At 38.3% G+C, this 23,104-nt stretch overlaps 2 non-coding genes and 1 pseudogene across 3 annotated transcripts; all 3 read right to left on the bottom strand.

Moving 5' to 3' along the window:
• Window positions 1-1,418: 1,418 nt before the first annotated feature.
• LOC148695061 (multiple organellar RNA editing factor 6, mitochondrial pseudogene) lies at window positions 1,419-3,437 on the bottom strand (annotated as a pseudogene). Its single transcript, XR_015965099.1, has 3 exons — window positions 3,239-3,437; window positions 3,073-3,138; window positions 1,419-1,825 (listed from the first exon to the last, which is right to left on the bottom strand). The product of XR_015965099.1 is annotated as a multiple organellar RNA editing factor 6, mitochondrial pseudogene (transcript).
• A 1,801-nt stretch (window positions 3,438-5,238) lies between these two features.
• On the bottom strand, window positions 5,239-5,351 carry LOC148695062 (small nucleolar RNA R71). The gene has a single exon (XR_015966109.1). It is a non-coding gene; the product is annotated as a small nucleolar RNA R71 (small nucleolar RNA).
• Window positions 5,352-17,791: 12,440 nt separating this feature from the next.
• LOC137709593 (small nucleolar RNA R71) lies at window positions 17,792-17,898 on the bottom strand. The gene has a single exon (XR_011064885.2). It is a non-coding gene; the product is annotated as a small nucleolar RNA R71 (small nucleolar RNA).
• Between the last annotated feature and the right edge of the window lie 5,206 nt (window positions 17,899-23,104).

The following is a 23,104-nucleotide window of genomic DNA, read 5'->3' on the forward strand; positions in this document are numbered from 1 at the left end:
ACGCATAACTTCTCCCATTTCACTTCATTTTCTGTCCATTTCTGTCCCAAGGGCAGAAACCATTCAACCATAACCAATCTACCTTCATCCGCACCACATTTGGAAAACCAACACCGAAGGCACTCTTCAAGGAATTCAACATCAGTTTTGCTTCAAGGGTTTCTTCTTATTAATTCTATGTTCATTCATGTTTTATATTTTTATGTTAAATCTTTTGTAAACATGAATTGTAACTAATCCTCCTCTAGGGATTCGATGTAACCTTGCAAAGTTTGCCATGTAATTAAGTTAGAATGCTCAGTTTGTCCATCTATTTCTTGTTTCATTCTCTGATTTAATGGTGACTTAGGGCTGGTTTGGTATTGATGTGCTTTGAAAAAAAGCTGCTGTGAGAATAAGCGGCTGTGAAATAAAGCCAGCAAAGTGTTTGGTAAACGTTTTTGTAAAAGTGATTTTGGAAACAAAAAGCAGTATCATAGTGTTTGGTAAACTTTTTTGTAAAACAGCTGTGACTGTGTGAAATGACCAAAAAGGGTATATTACTAGATGTGCTATTAATTTAATTTTCTTAACAAATAAAAGTGAATTACTAAATATATTTTATTTTTAGAAGAAAAATATTTATAAACTTTATCTTAAATATTAATTAGTATGACAAACTACTTTAATAGAAATATTTTAGAGTGAATAGCTAGGATTCATTAGTACAATATTGTTAATGTACTTGAAAGTAGTCTAATTAGATGCATTCATCAAACTTGTTGCTATTCTATTTCTTAATGCCTCTATCTCATGTGATCCTTCAACTTGATAATTTTGATATTCATCATCATCATCATCACTACTATCGCTTTCTTCACAAAAGTCCCTGGGGTCATCAAAATGACGATCACGTTCAGAATACCTCCGTATGTAGTTATGAAGAGCCATTGTAGCGATGACAATCTTCACTTGCTTATTGAACGGGTAATTAGGCATATCCCTTAAAATTGCCCATCTTTTCTTCCATACCCCAAAAGTTCGTTCAATGATGCTCCTAAGAGAAGAATGTCTGTGGTTGAATACCTCTTTGTGACCCGTTGGTTCGGCACCCCTACGAAACCACATGGGTGCAAAACACGATTGTCCTTTCTCCTTTAGGGCTAAGAATTGAACTCTTACCCTAGATATGATGAGATTCAATTGCTCCCTTGCTGGACAAAGCCCAAGGCAGCAGCATTCTAGCTCAATTTTTTAGTGGAATCACCTTAATCTCCTTCTCTTCTCCAAAACACGGCAATATAAAGACATGAAAGAGAACCCGGCTCGTACGCCGGGCTCAAGAGGACGGTTGCCCTAGGAGAGGGCCTTGAGCCTCAAATTGAATAATCCAAAACGCAGTTAAGAAAATGGCCTGAGGCCACTAACAAAGTCTCAAATCGCACAAAACTACTAATGTTGTTCAACTTATAGAATAGCTCATGGCTTTGAAGGTTCGGTGCAAGTTCACCGTGAACTCAAGGGTTTAACAAGAGCGGACAACGATCAACAAATCCGCAGTTACAACTTCAATCGTTCAACTACTAAGCAAACTTTGGACTAATCGTGACCCAGATGAGCATAGGATTTTAGGCTCCACAAGCTTTCAGAAAGCTAGCTCCCATTTTCACCAAGATATTTACATAGCTAGCCTTCCATTTATTTCACCGGGCATTTTCCCTCCGGCGCACGTAACGGGTTCTATCATTGTACCTTGGTCTGTCCTGAGCTCTTGACGGCTGTAGCTCCACCCTCCTCTGCCTTTCAGGCGACCTTTGAACAATTTCTCCATTCACAAACAACTCAGCTGCATTAAAGAAAGTTACAATCATGAGTTACAAGAATAGGTTGCATTTAGAAGTTTGAAAATAATTGAGAGAGAATGAACAAATTGCAGAACAAGCATCCATTTAAAACAGCGGTGAACATGCAATAGTGGCAAACCATTTAGCAGGAGAACAGTATACAATGCAGATATGTACATACTTGTTTCTAAATAAAAAGTTATACCTTTTTTTAACAAGGAATTTTGTATAATCTAAAAGAAATCAAAGTTAACAGCTCCGAAATAACACGAATGAATGAGAGAAAATGGAACCGCACAGGAGTTACAAGTCTGAGGTGAATGAACTTTCACGTGACAAATTCTAATAAAATGTATCTACTCCAATGATTCCGAAACACCACAACGTTCAAGAAGCAACAGAACAGGATGAAGTGAATCATTATAAGTCCATTAGCATTCAAAGCTAGGCATTGCCAACTGACGGCTATTAGCTTTGCCAAGATGGACTGCAAGTTACAGTATCAGCAAGGTTGTCTTTTCAAGGATAAAGGTCATGAAATGTATCAACTCCAATGATTCCGAAACTCCACAACACTCAAGAAGCAACAGAACAGGATGAAGTGAATCATTATAAGTCCATTAGCATTCAAAGCTAGGCATCGCCAACTGAGGGCTACTAGCTTTGCCAAGATGGACTGGGAGTTAAACAAAAAGAAATATAAATGTTAACTAAACAAACTTCTAAAAACGATGTCTTTCCAATTTTTGAAAAATTAATGTTAGTCAATAACCAACATATTGGAGGCTGCAACTTCATAAACACAAACCCAAAGAAAGATGAATGGCATCAAAATTGCACGACACTAAAAAAATCTTATAGAATGTTTCATCTCCACTGATCTGCATTTCCACATAGTATAAGAAGTACAGGAGAGTCGAGAGAGACATTTGATATAAGTCCATTAGGATTCAAAGTTAAATAATGCCTATATGGCCTATTTAACTTCTCCAAGATGGATGACGAATCTTGAAAAGAATGCAGGCGAACTGTAACCTATAGTAACCTATACAAATAAAAAAGGAAAACAGATAGTCTTCCATCATTCAATTGGATAGTTGAAAAAGTAAAACTACAGCTTTGAGCTCAAAACCGACACCATGTCTCTTCAAGCAACTTCTATGTTGAAATGTGGGTGCATGCGGATTAAAATTAGAACACACGAGATCTGAAATCACAGTGCTTAAACTTTAGATCCTTAAACACTTACCACCATAGTCTTTGTATTCAGGATCAACATAAGAATTTGGAAGAATAAAAAGAACACCGGGCAAGCCTGATAACAAGAAAAGAATCATAAACATGCATAAACAGTATGCATAATCTACTAATTATACTTAGAAATTATAACATAGCTGCAATTTAACAGCACAAACCTTCAAGCTTATTTGAGGTCTCCTCATCAATCTCACAACCAAAACCGAAATACCTCTCGCATGACACATTGTATATCTTCTTCTTTGCTTCTTCCTCACTGCCACAAACCCTAATTTTTTCCCCAATTAATTTTTTCCCAATTAATTTTTTCCACAAACCATATCGCCCTTCCCCAATTAATTTTTCCCCACCCTCCATCCCCAATTGTTTTTCCCGACACCCATACCCTCATCCCTTTGCTCTTCCCACCCCTTTCCCTAATCTCCCCATCCCTAATTTGAAAAATCCAAACAAATAAATGAGAAGCTTACCTGGAGAAACTTGGAGAACGAGAGAACGAGTTCGCTTTTGGAACGACGGAACGAGAGAACGAGAGAGAGCCTGAGGTTCGGGTTATGCGAGAGAGCTCTGAGGTGAAGAGCGTGCGAGAGAGTTCTGGAGAAAGGCGAGAGCGTCGGTGAAGGGAAAGCCGAGGGCAGTTTTGGGTTATGGTATATTTCATTAAACTGGACACTGTTCACCCGTGTGTGGGTGAAAATAAGCTGCTTTTGGAAGCTGCAAATTGCAGCTTCTTGTCATCTCTTGGTTTTGGGCTTTTTTTCACCCTCAACTTTGAAACAAAGCTGCTTTTCAAAGTTTACCAAACACCAAAAATTTTCATAGCTTTTTTTCATAGTAGCTTTTTTTTTAAGCACCTCAATCCCAAACAGGCCCTTAGTGTGTTGATTTTAATGTTTGATCATCATTTGAATTAATCACTAAGTTGTGTAGCCAAGATTAAAACACACATCATGCATAATCTTGGTAGATATGTGAATGAATGAAGGGAATGTTTAGCAAACATCCTGCCGAGTTATTCCCTTTGGTTTTATGAAAGTTTCTTGTGCATTACATACTCTTGATTATGAACCAAAGTTGCACATCACAACTAGGTTCATGATTAGAGACATTTGATCAAATCCACACATCATATGGTTGATCATGTCCAAGTGAAACAAACTCAAGAAATAGGTAGATGAATGAGTATAAACTAACTTAACAAACATGGACTTGGTTTAGCAATGGTGAAACCGAATCCCTAGCTTCATCTCCATTGGTACTATCTCATTTTATTAGTTGTTGAGTCATTTATTTGTGTTTACTTCACTTTCTTATACTTTCAAGTTACAACAACAAATCTGCCTATTCTGTTTAGTTTGATTCATTTCATAGAGTTCTTGCAAAACAAGTAATTACATAGGTCCAATTAGTCCCTGAGGATTCGACACCCTTACTTGTGCCATTATACTAAATATATTCTAGCATTAGGAAGGAATAATACATCAACAAAAAATGGCGCCGTTGCCGGGGACTGATTTCAGTCCCTTGTAATTGCTTGTTTGCTATTTAAAGTTTGTTCTTTTCATTGTAGGTAGATTCTTGATTTTCATTCAAACTTGTGTTATTTTGTTTCAGGTTGTATATGTCAAATAGACTTGTTGAGTTAGGCCAAAGAATTGAACGGTTAAAGGGCCACACTTTGGACAACTTTGTGCCATCAAGTTCCTCCATTATCCGTGAAGAAGAGGAAGGGAATTCACCTAGTTCAACAAGTAAAGGATCTGAGCAATTTAATTGGGAAAGAGAAGAAGAGATGGCGGGCAACGAAGATGAGCTTCGAGGTTTGGAGGACTTTGCTCAACCAATCATACCAAATTCACCTTCATGCATCTTGCTGCCCACAGAAGCTAGAAACTATGATCTTAAATCTTCACATTTCCATATGTTTCCCTCTTTTTATGGCGGAAGACCCTTTAGCTCATATTAAAGAGTTTTACAATGTTGTGAGTGGTTTACCTTTGCAGGGAGTAAGTGAAGCAAATTTGAGGATGAGAGTGTTTCCTTACACCTTGAAAGATAAGGCCAAGAGTTGGTTGATGACTCTAACACCAGGTTCCCTCACTACATGGGATGCCGTGGCTAAGAAGTTCTTGGAGAAGTTCTTTTCCACTCAAAAGACAGCCACATTAAGGGGACAAATTTTCAACTTCAAACAAGATGATGGAGAGAACCTTTCAATGAGTGTTGGGAGCGTTTTAAAGGCCTCTTGATACAATGTCCACACCATGGGTTACCTTTTCACTTACAAATGCAAATTTTCTATGATGGACTAACCCAAACTTGTCAATCAACTGTTGATAATGCAGCAGGTGGAGCATTGAAGAAAAAGAATGCTCAAGAGTCATATAACATTTATGAGATGTTGGGGTCTAATGCTCAACACAAAGATTTAAGGGGTAAGAAAGTTGGAGTCTATGAAACAAGCTCTAATCATGATCTTTTGTTGCAGGTAGCTAACCTAGAAAGGAAGATTGAATCCGTGCTCAACATGGTGCCAAAAGCAAATGAAGTGTGTGCCATTTGCAGCATACCAAACCACCCTACTCATCAATGTCCATCTAGGGAGGCTTATCCCGAGTATGTTCAAGAGCAAGTGAACCTCATGAATTCTTACAATCAAAGACCAAGGAATGATATGTATTCCAATACATATAACCCGAGTTGGAGAGATCATCCCAACCTTTCATGGAAGAACAACAATCAATTCCAAAATTTCCAACCAAAACCTGCCACTACCCTTGAGGATACGGTTAAGTTGTTAGCCCAAAACACCTTGCAATTCCAACATTCCACAAATAGCACTCTCCAACAACATTCGGCAGCCCTAACCAAAATGGAGACACAATTGGGGCAGATTGCAGATGCCTTGAACCAAAGAGAGGTTGGAAAGTTTCCAAGCCAATCCGTGATACTCCAAAGGAACCAAGAGCAAGCCAAAGCAATCACTACACTTAGAATTGGTAAGATTATTGATAATAGAGTTGGCAATGAAGTTACTAATGAATCTGATCATGTGAATGCAGGGGTTACTCAAGGAGAAAATGAGAAACCAAATGAGGACCAAGCTATGCTACCTCCTCATTTGAAGCACCAAATCTTCACAAGGCCGAGAAACCATACACTCCACCAATACCATTCCCTGGAAGACTTGCCAAGAGCAAGCAGGATAAGTCATTTAAGGAAATTTTTGATATACTAAGCAAAGTGAATGTTAACTTACCTTTGCTTGATGTCATTAGGAACATGCCAGCATATGGGAAGTTCTTCAAGGAGTTAAACAGCTACAAAAGGAAGTATGGACCACATGAGAAGGTAGTGGTGTCTGAGAATGTGAGTGCAGTTTTGCAAAGAAAACTTCCACCAAAGCTCAAGGATCCAGGAAGTTTCTCTATCAACATCACCATAGGGGATAAGAAAGTAGAGAAGGCGATGCTTGATTTGGGTGCTAGCATCAACTTAATGCCCTATTCTGTGTACCTTCAACTAGGTTTAGGAGATTTGAAAGCCACCACCATTTCATTACAACTTGCAGACAGATCCGTGAAATATCCAAGAGGTATAGTAGAAGATATTCTAGTTCAAGTTGATAAACTAATCTTGCCTGCAGATTTTGTAGTGTTGGACATGGAAGAAGCTCCTATACATGACCGAGAGTTGCCTATATTGCTTGGGAGACCTTTCATGGCCACGTCCAAGACCATTATTGATGTGCAAAATGGACTCCTCACTATGACAGTGTTAGGAGAGACAGTTCAATTCAAAGTGTTTGAGTCTCTTTCTCATCCTTCTTCCTCTCTTGATTGTTATGCCATTGATGTGCTTGATTCACTTGTTTTCTCTAAGTTCTTGCAGGCACAATCTAATGAACCATTACAAACTGTTTTGAGTCAACCTTAAGATGAGTTTGATGAAGAAGATGCACTCATGGAAGAAGTAGCTGCCTTGGAAGCATTGGCACCATATCCTTTGAATGTTTCACCTCTTTTTGAGCCTTTAGAATCATCAATGTCACATCTAACTCCTTCTACTGTTAAAGCACCAAAGCTTGAACTTAAACCACTTCCACCACATCTAAAATATGCATATCTAGCTGAATTTGAAACTCTTCCAGTTATCATAGCTTCTGACCTCACCCCAAATGAAGAAGATAAACTAATTAGAGTGTTAAAAGAGTTCAAATCAGCTTTTGGTTGGTCTATTGCAGATATCAAGGGAATAAGCCCTACCATGTGCATGCATAGGATCCTTTTGGAGGAAGGAGCAAAGTCAACCCGTGAACCACAAAGAAGGCTCAACCCACACATGAAGGAAGTTGTTAGGAATGAGGTGTTGAAATTGTTAGATGTAGGGATCATATATCCCATTTCTGATAGCAAATGGGTGAGTGCTATTCAAGTGGTACCTAAGAAGGTGGGAATCACAGTAATGAGGAATGAAAACAATGAGCTTGTGACCACAAAGCCCACGGCTAGTTGGCGTGTTTGCACTGATTACAGGAAGTTGAATTCTAGCACTAGAAAAGATTACTTTCCTATGCCTTTCATAGATCAAATGCTAGAGAGATTGGCAGGTTACTCACACTATTGTTTTCTTGATGGTTACTCAGGTTACAATCAAATTGCAATTGCTCCGGAGGATCAAGAGAAAACAACCTTTACTTGCCCCTTTGGTACATTTGCATATAGGAGAATGCCTTTTGGACTTTGCAATGCTCCAGCAACATTCCAAAGATGCATGTTGGCCATCTTTTCTGACATGGTAGAAAGATTCATTGAGGTATTTATGGATGACTTCTCAGTGTTTGGTTCCTCTTTTGATGAATGTCTTAACCATCTCTCCTTAGTACTTCAAAGATGTCAGGAAACAAATTTGGTTCTCAATTGGGAAAAGTGCCAATTTATGGTGAAACAAGGAATTGTGTTAGGACATGTAATCTCTAGCAAAGGAATGGAGGTGGACAAAGCCAAAATTGACGTCATCACCAATATGGTAGCCCCCACCACTATGAAGGGAGTAAGAAGTTTTTTGGGACATGCGGGTTTTTATCGTCGTTTCATTAAGAACTTTTCAATGATCACTCGTCCATTATGCAATCTGTTAGCTAAAGATGTTGCATTTCATTTTGATAAGGCTTGTATGGATGCATTCAATACTTTGAAATATGAACTAACCTCAGCCCCTATTATTATGGCACCAGATTGGTCTTTACCTTTTGAATTGATGTGTGATGCCTCTGACTATGCTATTGGTGCAGTTTTAGGGCAAAAGGGTGAACAAGTTTCCACATGTGATATATTATGCAAGCCGGACTCTACATGATGCTCAACTTAACTACTCCACTACTGAAAAGGAGTTGCTTGCTGTTGGTTTTGCCTTAGAAAAGTTTAGGTCATATCTTGTAGGATCTAAAGTTATTGTGTTTTCTGATCATGCAGCCTTTAGGTACTTGATGACAAAGAAGGATGCTAAACCACGCTTAATTAGATGGATACTCTTACTACAAGAGTTTGACTTGGAAATTCGAGATAAGAAGGGAAGTGATAACGTTGTGGCTGACCATTTGTCAAGGCTTAATGAGAACCATGGAGTTGGACAACCTTTGCCCCTAAATGAATCATTTCCAGATGAACAACTCCTTGTTGTTCAAGAAAAAGAACCATGGTATGCAGATTTTGTTAATTATCTTGCTTGTGGTATAATGAGAAATGACCTTTCTTTTCAGGAAAGAAAGAAGTTCCTTGCCATGGTAAAGCACTACGTTTGGGACGAACCATATTTGTTTAAATATTGCCCTGATCAAATCATTAGGAGATGTGTCCCAGAGAGTGAGCAACAAAGCATCCTAACATTTAACCACACATTGGCATGTGGAGGACATTTTGGTGCCAAAAAGACATCTCTAAAGGTTTTACAATCTGGTTTCTTTTGGCCTACTTTATTCAAAGATGCTTTTGATTTTTGTTCTAAGTGTGATAGGTGCCAGAAAATGGGGAACATTAGCCGAAGAAATGAGATGCCATTGAACAACATTTTGGTGGTGGAGCTCTTTGATGTTTGGGGAATCGATTTCATGGGACCATTTCCATCCTCTTTTGGCTACTTATACATATTAGTGGCAGTGGATTACGTATCCAAATGGGTTGAAGCCATTGCTACAAGAACTAATGATCATAAGGTTGTGTTGAATTTTCTTAAGGATATGATTTTTTGTAGGTTTGGAACCCCAAGAGCTATTATTAGTGATGGTGGCAGCCATTTTTGCAACAAACCCTTTGAATCCTTGATGAAGAAGTACAACATCAACCACAAAGTGGCAACCCCGTACCATCCTCAAACCTCAGGACAAGTGGAAATTAGCAATAGGGAGATCAAGAACATTTTGATGAAGACTGTGAGCCCTACAAAGAAGGATTGGTCATTAAGGTTGAATGATGCACTATGGGCATATAGAACAGCATACAAGACACCCATTGGCATGAGTCCTTATCGCCTTGTGTTTGGGAAAGCTTGTCATTTGCCAATGGAGCTTGAACACCGTTGATGCGAGATTTATATGCACACAAATTAAACCCTCTTTTTGTCAATTGTAGTAAGTATGTAAGTAGGGATCATTCTGGACCGGGGATTAGGAGTGATTGTTAATCACTTGGATTTGACTCAAAAACGTAAAAACACAATATAAAACACTAAACTAGACTCAAAGAATGCAAAACTAAACTTTAAAACACTAAAACAAACCAAAAGACTCAAACATTACCCAAAACACTCAAAACTGCCTTAAAAACACTTTCTGGGCAGTTTTTAGCACTTTGAGTACTTTGGACGAATTTATGTAACAAATTGAATCACAACACTTATAAACATAAACTAAATTGATTTCTAACTAAATTGGACATTAAAGTAAAGGGGGATTTAGGTTTTGACGAATTTAAACTAAAAGAACAGATTGTAAGTAAAAGCAAAATGTAAATGTGAATGTGTGATAGAATTTAATGGAATGAAGGCTAGCTAAGGGGTTCATCTCCATACATGTTATACTTGCATAATAAAACGATTTCCAATTGCATTTCAATAAATCATTAATTCTCAATGCTCCAAGTTAATTAGGTCCGCTTAAATTAACTTTCAAATCTTCCTAACGTTATTGAATTGGATGATTGCATACGACAACCCAAAACATTCCCCACAAGTCCCCTACATGATTGCATAATAGAGATACAAGCAAGAATCATTACGCTCTATGAAAATTATAAGTGTTGACGAGGCATTCGTTACTATGGAATACGCATGAAACTTATGCCAAGAATTCGTTTAACGCGATTGTTTATAAGCAACCTCCACTACTTGTGAATATAAGTTCGTAACTATTAGGTGAAACTCACTTATATTCTAGCGTCATATTCATGCATGAAAATTAAGTGTGCACTCTCAATAAACATACATAAATAAGTTATCAATCAAACAGTTAAACGAATTGAATCCACAACTTATGAGACGCAATTAGAAGTAATCAAATCAAAATGCAAGCATAAACATATATTTCGAATTCCCCCCTAGCCAAGGGGGGTTTAGTTGAATTTAAACATTGGAATCAAAGAAACACCTAAACATTCCAACAACTCAAACTTGAATTGTATGAACGTTTAGGCCCTCTTATCTTCCTCTTCGTTGTAGCACAAGGTCTAAGGATAGTTTGATGGTGTGAATGGTTTGGGGAGTGGTTGGAGTGGCTGCAATGGAGGAGAAAAGTGTTTTGGTGGCCGCTGCAAGGGTGTGGAGAGGTTTTGACGAATTTCTGGAATATGGAAGAGTGAATGAGAATGAATCCTGTTGTGTGAAGTGTGTATGGTTTTTATAGGGAGATGAATGGATGGGAGAGGGAACATGACAGCTAGGTTAAGTGAATGCATGTGCAAAACAGCTAGGATGGCTGAAATTGTAAGGGGAATGCATGTGCAATGTTGGAAATCTGATGGGAGAAAGGTGGATGCATGTGTTGGCTGATTTAAAGAATGTGAGGGAATGATGAAAGGGGAAACATGACAGCTAGGATGAATGCATGTGGAGTGCATGTGCAATGTTTTTGTTGATGTATAATTCCTTCCTAATGCTAGAATATATTTAGTATAATGGCACAAGCAAGGGTGTCGAATCCGCAGGGACTAATTGGACCTATGTAACTACTTGTTTTGCAAGAACTCTAAGAAATGAATCAAACTAAACAAACTAGGCAGATTTGGAAATGAATCAAACTAGTCTAAATAAACAGATTTGTTGTTGTAACTTGAAAGCATGAGAAAATGAAGTAAACACAAATAAATGAATCAACAACTAATGTAATAGGATAGTATCAATGGAAATGAAGCTAGGGATTCGGTTTCACCATTGCTCAACTAAGTCCATGTTTGTCAAGTTAGTTTATACTCATTCATCTACCTATTTCTTGAGTTTGTTTCACTTGGATATGATCAACCATATGATGTGTGGATTTGATCAAATGTCTCTAATCATGAACCTAATTGTGATGTGCAACTTTGGTTCATAATCAAGATTATGTAATGTACAAGAAACTTTCATAAAACCAAAGGGAATAACTCGGCAGGATGTGTGCTAAACACTCCCTTCATTCATTCACATATCTACCAAGATTAAGCATGATGTGTGTTCTAATCTTGGCTACACAACTTTGTGATTAATTCAAATGATGATCAAACATTAAAATCAACACACAAAGTCACCATTAAAACAGAAAATGAAACAAGAAGTAGATGGACAAACTGAGCATTCTAACTTAATTACATGGCAAACTTTGCAAGGTTACATCGAATCCCTAGAGGAAGATTAGTTACACTTCATGTTTACAAAGGTTTAACATAACAATAAATAACATGAGTGAACATAAGATTAAGAAGGAGAAACCCTTGAAGCAAAACTGATGTTGAAGTCCTTGAAGAGTTCCTTGGTGTTGCTTCTCCAAATGTGGTGCGGATGAAGGTAGAATGGCTTGGTTGAATGGTTTCTGCCCTTGGGACAGAAAATGGACAGAGAAATGGAGTGAAATGGGAGAGGTTATGGGTGTGTAATGGACTGGTTGAAGAAGAAAACTTGCGGAACCCCCCTTGCATGAAGTGAGACTTGTTTTATAGAAAAGAATGTGTCTCCAACATTCAGATTGGATCTGGAATATGTTTAATTCAGATGGCAGTGCATAAGTCAGCTGGAATGATGGGTTTCTGAGGTAGTGGACGCATGGCATGGACAAGATCTGCAACAAGTGTTAATGTATTCAAAGAAGCATGTGCCCTTGCTGCAACAAGTGAGTGGAACCTGCAAAGGTGGATTGGAGCACCAGAAATTGTTTGTACAAATCTGGAAATGGGAATAAAGCACACGGCATGAACAAGGAATGAGTGATTTTCTGGAATAATGGGTGAATAACAAAAGGGAAATGTGCAAGCATGTGGATTTCTGCAAAGATGAAGTATGAGGAAGGTAATGGAATGCACGGAATGAATGTTAGCATGCATGTGACTGCATGCTTGGTGTTTAGAAGTGTATAATCTGACTTGCAATCATATGGGAGTGCACGGCCAGGTTGTGATCATGGTGAAAATGTGGCTGAGTAGATTAAGTAATGGAAGTGGATGGTTTTGGCGCACAAGAGAGATGGACAAGTAGTGGAATGCACGGCCAAGGTTGTGAACATGCATGTGAATGCTTGTTTTGGTGTTGGAACCACATAGATGACTTCAATGTTTTTGCCATGTTTAAAATCACCCAATATGGCCGAATTGCATCTCTTAACACTTCACATCTTTTCTGGAATGTTTTTACTTCATTTGCTTTCCCTTTGATCCAAATTCACATTGGCTGCACACTAACACCAAATAATGTAAAATGCAACTAGTTTAATCCAAAATAATCACAAAAACGCCAATTAAGGAAGATATAAATGCATGCAAAATGATGACTTATCAAATACCCCCAAACCTGGTTTTTGCTAGTCCTCGAGCAAACTTAAAACTAAAACACACAAAACACAAACATCTAACTAAACCACTTTCGCTGGCCAAACGATTGCACTGAGCATGTGCAACAAGCCTTTGAACCCCTAGGTGTCCCTAGTTGGAGGAGTTGTGTCTCCTGAGGGTTTACAATGATGACACCCACAAACATTTACAAAATCTGCAAACAACTTGGTTAAAACATGCTTTAAACAAACTAATAAGAACCAATGAAGATTTTGTCATTCATTCAACTCAAAAGATTGCCACTTCAAAGAATCGTATCAATTGTAACGTATAAAGATATTTCTCCATGTCTTACAACTTCAAGGTCACCATACCCAAATGCTTCAGATAGAATTCGCCTCAACTCTACTCCTCACAGATTTCACTCAAATTTTTCACTCAGATCCTAAGGTTTAATCTCTCCACAACCATATATGAGTGAAATTATGTAAAGGGACTCAAAATTCTCACATATGAAATCTGGAATGGAAGCACAATTTCTGAGTAGATCTCATGAAATGAATCAAATGCTAAGAATATAGATAACACACACAGTTACCATCACATCATGAATACATCCTCAATGATCAGCTAGGTCTTTCTCAAGATTGTAATGTAAGGCTTAGGTTATAGGTTACGAAAGAAGTGATATGAAATACTAGAGCTTGGGGCATACCAAAGTGTTCTTGAGGATCATGCTCTTCACTTGCATTTGTCTTCTTTTTCTTTGTTTTTGGCGTCCAGGACCTAAGCATTAAAATGAGGGGATTTGGAACTTGTATCCACTTTGACTCTTTTTTTTTTTTTTTTTTTAGAAACTTCTTCAACATAGGTGTCCTTGGTACACGCCACAATCTTGTTCTAAACTCAATTTACCCTTAGTCTTCATCACATTGGTATACCCCAAACTATAAGGTATGGCTTGTAATGGGCTAGAATGGTTAGATTATGGTGTGGGTGATGAAAGAGTTAGGCTACAGTGTTTGGCTGCAACGAGGGTGGATGGAGCACACAAATGGGTAGGATTTAAGCCTTTTAGTAGTTAAACATGCATAGCCTAACATCATCTCATTGAGTTCATTCATGAATGATACTAAATACATGGTATCTGCAAAGGAGAATGATTCTTAGCATCCAAACGAAATAGAAGTAATGAGATCATTTAAAGTGAAAATGAAAGAAAAAGATAGGAGTAGAAACACTTTAAACCCTCTCAAAGAAGCAATTAGGCTCAAAATAACTCACTAGGGTAGTCTCCACTATTCTTCTTCCAGAATTTGAGTATGGTACCTCCATGATCATAATTTCAAGAGTTATAACTTTATAAATGACAATAAGATGCAACTCTTTTCCATAGCAACCCAATCGTTTGTTTTCAAACATAGTCCTCATATACATTCATATTAGCATGCAAAAACACTCTTAACCAAAACTAACACCTCAAACAAACACAAACACAAAACAAACCTTCCAAACCACCCCCAAACCTAATCTAAACATTGTCCTCGATGTTTAAAATTGTATGCAATGCAAGTAGGCACAGAATATGGAATGGTATCAAAATAAACACAACATAAAGAAACAACACAAACCACACTAGGTTGCCTCTGATAAGTCACATTTTGCATGCATTTATATCTTCCTTATTTGGTGTCTTTGTGATTGTTTTGGATTAAACTAGTTGCATTTTACACTATTTGGTGTTAGTGTGCAGCCAAGGGTGAACTTGGATCAATGGGAAGGCAAATGAAGTAAAAACATTCCAGAAAAGATGTGAAGTGTTAAGAGATGCAATTCGGCCATATGGGGTGATTCTAAACAAAGCAAAAGCATGAAAGTCACCTATGTGGTTCCAACATCAAAACATGCATTCACATGCATGTCACAACCTTGGCCGTGTGTTCCCATATCATCCCATCATTTGATGCAATTCTAGCACCAAATCAGATTCCTCACAATCCCATTTCCATCACTTAATTCATTTCAGCCATTTTGACACCAACAAACACAAACATCCATTCCGTGCACTCCATTACATTTCTACACTTCATCTTTACAGAAATTCACATGCATTGTGATTAAACAAGTAACTCCTTGCAGCCATCATTTCAGAAATCCAACTCATCCCTTTGTCCATGCCGTGTGTTCTTCCCATTTCCAGATTTGTATAAACATTTTCTGGTGCTCCAATTCACCTTTGCAGGTTCCACTCACTTGTTGCAGCAAGGGCACATGCATTTTGATTAAATAAACCACATGCTTGCAGACCTTGTCCATGCCATGCGTCCACTACCTCAGAAACCCATCATTCCATCTGATTTATGCTCAGCCATCTAAGTTAAACAAAGGCAAGATCCAATCTGATTGTTGGAGACACATTCTTTTTGATAAAACAAGTCTCATTGGACATAAGAAAGGTCCGCAAGTTTTCTTCTTCAACCATTCCATTACACACACTCTATTTGCTCCATTTTCTGTCCATCATTTCACTCTCATTCTCCCTCTCCATCCCATTGCATTCGAACCTCTCTCAATCTCACAGAAACTATCCATTCTCTTCCACACACCCATAACCTCTCCCATTTCACTCCATTCTCTGTCCATTTTCTGTCCCAAGGGCAGAAACCATTCAACCAAGCCATTCTACCTTCATCCGCACCACATTTGGAGAAGCAACACCAAGGAACTCTTCAAGGACTTCAACATCAGTTTTGCTTCAAGGGTTTCTCCTTCTTAATCTTATGTTCACTCATGTTATTTATTTTTATGTTAAATCTTTGTAAACATGAAGTGTAACTAATCCTCCTCTAGGGATTCGATGTAACCTTGCAAAGTTTGCCATGTAATTAAGTTAGAATGCTCAGTTTGTCCATCTATTTCTTGTTTCATTCTCTGATTTAATGGTGACTTAGTATGTTGATTTTAATGTTTGATCATCATTTGAATTAATCACTAAGTTGTGTAGCCAAGATTAAGACACACATCATGCATAATCTTGGTAGATATGTGAATGAATGAAGGGAGTGTTTAGCACACATCCTGCCGAGTTATTCCCTTTGGTTTTACGAAAGTTTCTTGTACATTACATAATCTTGATTATGAACCAAAGTTGCACATCACAATTAGGTTCATGATTAGAGACATTTGATCAAATCCACACATCATATGGTTGATCATATCCAAGTGAAACAAACTCAAGAAATAGGTAGATGAATGAGTATAAACTAACTTGACAAACATGGACTTAGTTGAGCAATGGTGAAACCGAATCCCTAGCTTCATTTCCAGTGATACTATCCCATTACATTAGTTGTTGATTCATTTATTTGTGTTTACTTCATTTTTCTCATGCTTTCAAGTTACAACAACAAATCTGTCTATTTAGACTAGTTTGATTCATTTCCAAATCTGCCTAGTTTGTTTAGTTTGATTCATTTCCAAATCTGCCTAGTTGTTTAGTTTGATTCATCTCTTAGAGTTCTTGCAAAACAAGTAGTTACATAGGTCCAATTAGTCCCTGCGGATTCGACACCCTTGCTTGTGCCATTATACTAAATATATTCTAGCATTAGGAAGGAATTATACATCAACAAAAATGGCGCCGTTGCCGGGGACTGATTTCAGTCCCTTGTAATTGCTTGTTTGCTTGCTTGCTATTTTGATTAGTGTCAAGGTTCATAACTTGTCAAATTGATAACTGGAAGTTGATTTAAGTTGCATACATTTCATGTGTGGAAAAGAATCCCTTAGCCATTCCATTATCCATTGGTTTACATCAATTTGCTTTACAATCTGTTTTCGTTATAATCTGTCCATTTAATTGCATTTTGCCAAATACAATTTCTCCCCATATTTTGTTAAGTTTTAGGCTTAGAATCTGTCTTATCTTGTGTTTTGAAGCATTTTGAGTCAAGCCTAAACCTAATTTTCGTCCAAAGTTGAGTTTAGTGTCAAAACTGCCCAGTTTGTGTTTTTGGGCAGTTTTGAGAGTTTTTAGCTTGTTTTGAGTCCTTTGAGTCCTTTCAAACGTTTTTAAGTTTATTTTTGTTCATTTCATTGTTGTTTGCTAGTAGATTTTCATTCACAGTTGTGTTATTTTATTTCAGGTAGTATATGTCAAATAAACTTGTTGAGTTAGGCCAAAGAATTGAACGGTTGAAGGGCCACACTTTGGACAATTTTGTGCCATCAAGTTCATCCTTTAGCCGTGAGGAAGAGGAAGGGAATTCACCTAGTTCAACAAGTAAAGAATCTGAGCAATTTAATTGGGAAAGAGAAGAAGAGATGGCGGGCAACGAAGATGAACTTCGAGCTTTGGAGGACTTTGCTCAACCAATCATACCAAATTCACCTTCATGCATCTTGCTGCCCACAGAAGCTAGAAACTATGATCTCAAATCTTCACATTTTCATATGTTTCCCTCATTTTATGGCTTACCTAATGAAGACCCTTTAGCTCATATTAAAGAATTTTACAATGTTGTGAGTGGTTTACCTTTGCAGGGAGTGAGTGAAGCAAATTTGAGGATGAGAGTGTTTCCTTACACCTTGAAAGATAAGGCCAAGAGTTGGTTGATGACTCTAACACCAGGTTCCCTCACTACATGGGATGCCGTGGCTAAGAAGTTCTTGGAGAAGTTCTTTTCCACTCAAAAGACAGCCACATTCAGGGGACAAATCTTCAACTTCAAACAAGATGATGGAGAACCTTTCAATGAGTGTTGGGAGCGTTTTAAAGGCCTCTTGATACAATGTCCACACCATGGGTTACCTTTTCACTTACAAATGCAAATTTTCTATGATGGACTAACCCAAACTTGTCAATCAACTGTTGATAATGCAGCAGGTGGAGCATTGAAGAAAAAGAATGCTCAAGAGTCATATAACATTTATGAGATGTTGGGGTCTAATGCTTAACACAAAGATTTAAGGGGTAAGAAAGTTGGAGTCTATGAAACAAGTTCTAATCATGAGCTTTTGTTGCAGGTAGCTAACCTAGAAAGGAAGCTTGAATCCGTGCTCAACATGGTGCCAAAAGCAAATGAAGTGTGTGCCATTTGCAACTTACCAAACCACCCTACTCATCAATGTCCATCTAGGGAGGCTTATCCCGAGTATGTTCAAGAGCAAGTGAACCTCATAAATTCTTACAATCAAAGACCAAGGAATGATATGTATTCCAATACATATAACCCGAGTTGGAGAGATCATCCCAATTTTTCATGGAAGAACAACAATCCAATCCAAAATTTCCAATCAAAACCTGCCACTACCCTTGAGGATACGGTTAAGTTGTTAGCCCAAAACACTTTGCAATTCCAACATTCCACAAATAGCACTCTCCAACAACATTCAGCAGCCCTAACCAAAATGGAGACACAATTGGGGCAGATTGCAGATGCCTTGAACCAAAGAGAGGTTGGGAAGTTTCCAAGCCAACCCGTGATACTCCAAAGGAACCAAGAGCAAGCCAAAGCAATCACTACACTTAGAAGTGGTAAGGTTATTGATAATAGAGTTGGCAATGAAGTTACTAATGAATATGATCAGGTGAATGCAGGTGTTACTCAAGGAGACAATGAGAAACCAAATGAGGAACCAAGCCATGCTACTTCCTCAGTTGAAGCACCAAATCTTCACAAGGCCGAGAAACCATACACTCCACCAATACCATTCCCTGGAAGACTTGCCAAGAGCAAGCAGGATAAGTCATTTAAAGAGATTTTTGATATACTAAGCAAAGTGAATGTTAACTTACCTTTGCTTGATGTCATTAGGAACATGCCGGCATATGGGAAGTTCTTCAAGGAGTTAAACAGCTACAAAAGGAAGTATGGACCACATGAGAAGGTAGTGGTGTCTGAGAATGTGAGTGCAGTTTTGCAAAGAAAACTTCCACCAAAGCTCAAGGATCCAGGCAGTTTCTCTATCAACATCACCATAGGGGATAAGAAAGTAGAAAAGGCAATGCTTGATTTGGGTGCTAGCATCAACTTAATGCCTTATTCAGTGTACCTTCAACTAGGTTTGGGAGATTTGAAAGCCACCACCATTTCATTACAACTTGCAGACAGATCAGTTAAATATCCAAGAGGTATAGTAGAAGATATCCTAGTTCAAGTTGATAAACTAATATTGCCTGCAGATTTTGTAGTGTTGGACATGGAAGAAGCTCTTATACATGATCGTGAGTTGCCTATATTGCTTGGGAGACCCTTCATGGCCACGGCCAAGACCATCATTGATGTGCAAAATGGACTCCTCACTATGACAGTGTTAGGAGAGACAGTTCAATTCAAAGTGTTTGAATCTCTTGCTCATCCTTCTTCATCTCTTGTTTGTTATGCCATTGATGTGCTTGATTCACTTGTATTCTCTAAGTTCTTGCAGGCACAATCGAATGACCCATTACAAACTGTTTTGAGTCAATCTCAGGATGAGTTTGATGAAGAAGATGCACTCATGGAAGAAGTAGCTGCCTTGGAAGCATTAGCATTGTATCCTTTGAATGTTTCACCTCTTTTAGAGCCTTTAGAATCATCAATGTCACATCTAACTCCTTCCACTGTTAAGGCACCAAAACTTGAACTTAAACCACTTCCACCACATCTAAAATATGCATATCTAGCTGAATTTGAAACTCTTCCAGTTATCATAGCTTCTGAACTCACCCCAAATGAAGAAGATAAACTAATTAGGGTGTTAGAAGAGTTCAAATTGGTTTTTGGTTGGTCTATTGCAGATATCAAGGGAATAAGCCCTACAATGTGCATGCATAGGATTCTTTTGGAGGAAGGGGCAAAGTCAACCCGTGAGCCACAAAGAAGACTTAACCCACACATGAAGGAGGTTGTTAGGAATGAGGTGTTGAAATTGTTAGATGTGGGGATCATATATCCCATTTCTGATAGCAAATGGGTGAGTGCTATTCAGGTGGTTCCTAAGAAGGTGGGAATCACTGTGATGAGGAATGAAAACAATGAGCTTGTGCCCACAAAGCCCACGGCCAGTTGGCGTGTTTGCACCGATTACAGGAAGTTGAATTCTAGCACTAGAAAAGATTACTTTCCTATGCCTTTCATAGATCAAATGCTTGAGAGATTGGCAGGTTACTCACATTATTGTTTTCTGGATGGATACTCAGGTTACAATCAAATTGCAATCGCTCCGGAGGATCAAGAGAAAACAACCTTTACTTGCCCCTTTGGCACATTTGCATACAGGAGAATGCCTTTTGGACTTTGCAATGCTCCAGCAACATTCCAAAGATGCATGTTGGCCATCTTTTCTGACATGGTAGAAAGGTTCATTGAGGTATTTATGGATGATTTCTCAGTGTTTGGTTCCTCTTTTGATGAATGTCTTAACCATCTCTCTTTAGTACTTCAAAGATGTCAGGAAACAAATTTGGTTCTCAATTGGGAAAAGTGCCAATTTATGGTGAAACAAGGAATTGTTTTGGGACATGTAATCTCTAGCAAAAGAATGGAGGTGGACAAAGCCAAAATTGATGTCATCACCAATATGGTAGCCCCCACCACTGTGAAGGGAGTAAGAAGTTTTTTGGGCTATGCGGGTTTTTATCGTCATTTCATTAAGAACTTTTCAATGATCACTCGTCCATTATGCAATCTGTTAGCTAAAGATGTTGTATTTCATTTTGATAAGGCTTGTATGGATGCATTCAATACTTTGAAAAATGAACTAACCTCGGCCCCTATTATTATGGCACCAGATTGGTCGTTACCTTTTGAATTAATGTGTGATGCCTCTGACTATGCTGTTGGTGCAGTTTTAGGGCAAAGGGTGAACAAGCTTCCACATGAGATCTACTATGCAAGCAGGACTCTGCATGATGCCCAACTTAACTATTCCACAACTGAAAAGGAGTTGCTTGCTGTTGTTTTTGCCTTAGAAAAGTTTAGGTCATATCTTGTGGGATCTAAAGTTATTGTGTTTTCTGATCATGCAGCCATTAGGTATTTGATGACAAAGAAGGATGCTAAACCACGCTTGATTAGATGGATACTCTTACTACAAGAGTTTGACTTGGAAATTCGAGATAAGAAGGGCAGTGATAATGTTGTGGCTGACCATTTGTCCAGGCTTAATGAAAACCATGGAGTGGGATAACCTTTGCCCCTAAATGAATCATTTCTAGATGAACAACTCTTTGTTGTTCAAGAAAAAGAACCATGGTATGCGGACTTTGTGAATTATCTTGCCTGTGGTATAATGAGAAATGACCTTTCTTTTCAGGAAAGAAAGAAGTTCCTTGCCATGGCGAAGCACTACGTTTGGGACGAACCATATTTGTTTAAATATTGCCCTGATCAAATCATTAGGGGGTGTGTCCCAGAGAGTGAGCAACAAAGCATCCTAACATTTAGCCACACATTGGCATGTGGAGGCCATTTTGGTGCCAAAAAGACATCTCTAAAGGTTTTACAATATGGTTTCTTTTGGCCTACTTTATTCAAAGATGCTTTTGATTTTTGCTCTAAGTGTGATAGGTGCCAGAAAATGGGGAACATTAGCTGAAGAAATGAGATGCCATTGAACAACATTTTGGTGGTGGAACTCTTTGATGTTTGGGGAATCGATTTCATGGGACCATTTCCATCCTCTTTTGGCTACTTATACATATTAGTGGCAGTGGATTACGTATCCAAATGGGTTGAAGCCATTGCTACAAGAACTAATGATCATAAGGTTGTGTTGAATTTTCTTAAAGATGTGATTTTTTGTAGGTTTGGAACCCCAAGAGCTATTATTAGTGATGGTGGCAGCCATTTCTACAACAAACCCTTTGAATCCTTGCTGAAGAAGTACAACATCAACCACAAAGTGGCAACCCCGTACCATCCTCAAACCTCAGGACAAGTGGAGATTAGCAATAGGGAGATCAAGAACATTTTGATGAAGACTGTGAGCCCTACAAGGAAGGATTGGTCATTGAGGTTAAATGATGCACTATGGGCATATAGAACAGCATACAAGACCCCCATTGGCATGAGTCCTTATCGCCTTGTGTTTGGGAAAGCTTGTCATTTGCCAATGGAGCTTGAACACCGTGCATATTGGGCCATCAAGAAGTTCAACTTTGATTACAAGGATGCTGGAGTAGCAAGGAAGCTCCAACTTAATGAGTTGGAAGAGCTTAGAAATGAGGCATATGAGAATGCCAAAATCTACAAGGAACGGACTAAGCTCTATCATGACAAGGCCATCCTAAGGAGGGAGTTTCACCAAGGTATGAAAGTACTTTTGTATGACTCACGTTTGAGACTTTTTCCAGGAAAACTGAAGTCTAGGTGGGTGGGACCATTCAAAGTGCTGCAAACATTTCCCCATGGAGCTGTGGAGATAGAGAACATGAAGAATGGCACTTCTTTTAAAGTCAATGGGCAGCGATTGAAACCATATTTGGAGAAAGTAGAAGAGGAGCCAGTGTATCAAGTTGTCGATTTTCTTGAGTTTACAACACCATGAACAAGCTACCATGTCTTGCCTAGACATTAAATAAAGCGCTTGCTAGGAGGCAACCTAGTGTGGTTTGTGTTCTTTCTTTATGTTGTGTTTATTTTGATACCATTCCATATTCTGTGCCTACTTGCATTGCATACAATTTTAAACATCGAGGACAATGTTTAGATTAGGTTTGGGGGTGGTTTGGAAGGTTTGTTTTGTGTTTGTGTTTGTTTGAGGTGTTAGTTTTGGTTAAGAGTGTTTTTGCATGCTAATATGAATGTATATGAGGACTATGTTTGAAAACAAACGATTGGGTTGCTATGGAAAAGAGTTGCATCTTATTGTCATTTATAAAGTTATAACTCTTGAAATTATGATCATGGAGGTACCATACTCAAATTCTGGAAGAAGAATAGTGGAGACTACCCTAGTGAGTTATTTTGAGCCTAATTGCTTCTTTGAGAGGGTTTAAAGTGTTTCTACTCCTATCTTTTTCTTTCATTT

Source organism: Pyrus communis, chromosome 8 (genome assembly GCF_041283825.1).
Source record: "Pyrus communis isolate YQ-2024b chromosome 8, ASM4128382v1, whole genome shotgun sequence".
In the NCBI taxonomy this organism is placed as follows: Eukaryota; Viridiplantae; Streptophyta; class Magnoliopsida; order Rosales; family Rosaceae; genus Pyrus; species Pyrus communis.